Consider the following 2,151-nt stretch of genomic DNA (forward strand, 5'->3'; position numbering starts at 1 on the left):
AGCTCCAACATACAACAAAGACACATGCACCACAATGTTCATAGCAGCCTTATTTATAATAGCCAGAAGCTGGAAAGAATCCAGATGTTCTTCAGTAGATGGATGGATACAAAAATTGTGGTACATTTACACAATGGAGTACTATTCAACTTTTATCAACAATGACTTTATAAAATTCTTAAGAAAATGAATGCATCTAGAGAATATCATCCTGAGTGAGGTAACTCAGTCACCAAAGAACAGACATAATATGTAGTCACTGATAGTGGGATGCTAACTCCAGAAAGCTCTGAATACCCCAGAAACAACTTTCAGACTATATGAAGTTCAAGAAAAAATAAAGCCAAAAAAGAAAGAAAAAAGAAAATGAAAAAACATTATGCTTAATCTTTACACACCAAGAAAACTTGGACTAATTCTAGGTTACATCCTGTATTACATGCACTTACTTTATGCTCATTGTAACTAATAAGAATTTAATGCACACTATCAAACCTTTAAAAAATCAAGTACTGACAAAAATGTATTCATATACTTTTATGCAAAAATGCTTAAAATCTGTACATTTATTTTAGTGTTTTATAATAAAGTAGTTCAATTTAAAAAAAGATTTTAGCATTGTCTCGCTACTCGCCCAGTGCTGCCATGGTAAAGAGCTTCTGCTTCATTTTGTCACCACTGGAGAGACTACACCTTCCTGAGAACCAGGCCAGAAACAGAGGTATTATCTTGTAGTTATCAGGAGCCTGGACTCTGGAACGCTGTTTGCTGCCGTGGACCTTCTGTACTGACAGGGCAGCCTCACACTTGCTTCAGATCCACCACTGTTAGGTACTTCCTGCCGCCAGTCCTAGTAGTGTGGTAGCTCCTGGATAGGAGTCACAGCCACTGTCAGCAGGAATCCTCACTCCACTCCTGTGGTTGTCCTCTCCATCATGCCAAAGAATAAAGGCAAAGGAGGCAAAAACAGGCGCAGAGGTAAGAATGAGAACGAGTCTGAGAAGAGAGGTGTTTAAAGAGGATGGGCAGGAGTATGCTCAGGTGATCAAGATGCTGGGAAACGGACGGTTGGAAGCAATGTAGTTTGACGGCGTGACGAGGCTGTGCCACGTAAGAGGAAAGTTGAGAAAAAAGGTTTGGATAAATACCTCAGACATTATACTGATTGGTCTGCGAGACTATCAAGATAACAAAGCTGATGTAATCTTAAAGTATAAAGCAGATGAAGCAAGAACTCTGAAGGCATATGGAGAGCTTCCAGAACATGCTAGTATCAATGAAACGGACACATTTGGTCCTGGGGATTATGATGAAATCCAGTTTGATGCTATCGGAGATGATGATGATGACATTGACATTATCTAACCTGACCTAAGCATGTTACATTCCAAGTTCTCTGAAGATAGCTCTACACATTTGGGATCTTGACTTTCAGCTGTTAAGTAAAGCTTCATTTGGCATGTATATGACTTGTTAATGCAAATTGATGAATTTTATTTTTGAAGCATTACATTTCTTTAAAAACCAAAGGTGTTGAGTTATCTTAAAATGACATGTTTAACTTTGGGCCTACGGATATAACTGAACTCAGGGAATAGCATTTTGCACTGTTCAGAGACTACCTTTCCATTTGTGACGCTTCATTTCTGACCCATGAGTGTTTTTGTCAGCAGGTGACCATTGTGGGCTGAAGTGAGTCCTAGTTCAGCACACACCTTTATATTCATCATCTGGATGCATTTGTGACTTCTCATCTGACTTACAGACATGTAAGTCTGCATGTGGAGTAAAACAGAATATGCCTATTTTTGTATTTGTGGAGCCATGCCATTTTATACTTCCATGTTCTATACATTTGTTTTATCCTTCAACTTGTTGCCACCCATAAAAAGGCATCTTACAGTGCAGTTTTTAAATTTCATGGGTAGCAATTTTGAGTTTTAAAAATTAGTCATTGCAGAAATGACTTAGAGATAATACATTATCTTGACTTTAGATATAATAGTTGACAACGCTTTTATAAGGTTTTACTTTTCTAAGGCATATCCAAAATATAGAAAATGAAAATAAAAAGAGAAGTAAGACAGTTCTCATACTCGCAGAGAAATTTTCAAAGAAGGTAGTTGTTCACACAAAACATTTTTTTACTTT

The 2,151-nt window shown here is 37.3% G+C and overlaps 1 pseudogene across 1 annotated transcript; it reads left to right on the plus strand.

The window, feature by feature from the left end:
- The first annotated feature begins 935 nt into the window (after positions 1-935).
- On the plus strand, positions 936-1,365 carry LOC308420684 (eukaryotic translation initiation factor 1A-like; annotated as a pseudogene). Its single transcript has one exon. The product of its transcript is annotated as a eukaryotic translation initiation factor 1A-like (transcript).
- The last annotated feature ends 786 nt before the right edge of the window (positions 1,366-2,151 follow it).

Source organism: Micromys minutus (genome assembly GCF_963924665.1).
Source record: "Micromys minutus genome assembly, chromosome: 5".
Lineage (NCBI taxonomy): Eukaryota > Metazoa > Chordata > Mammalia > Rodentia > Muridae > Micromys > Micromys minutus.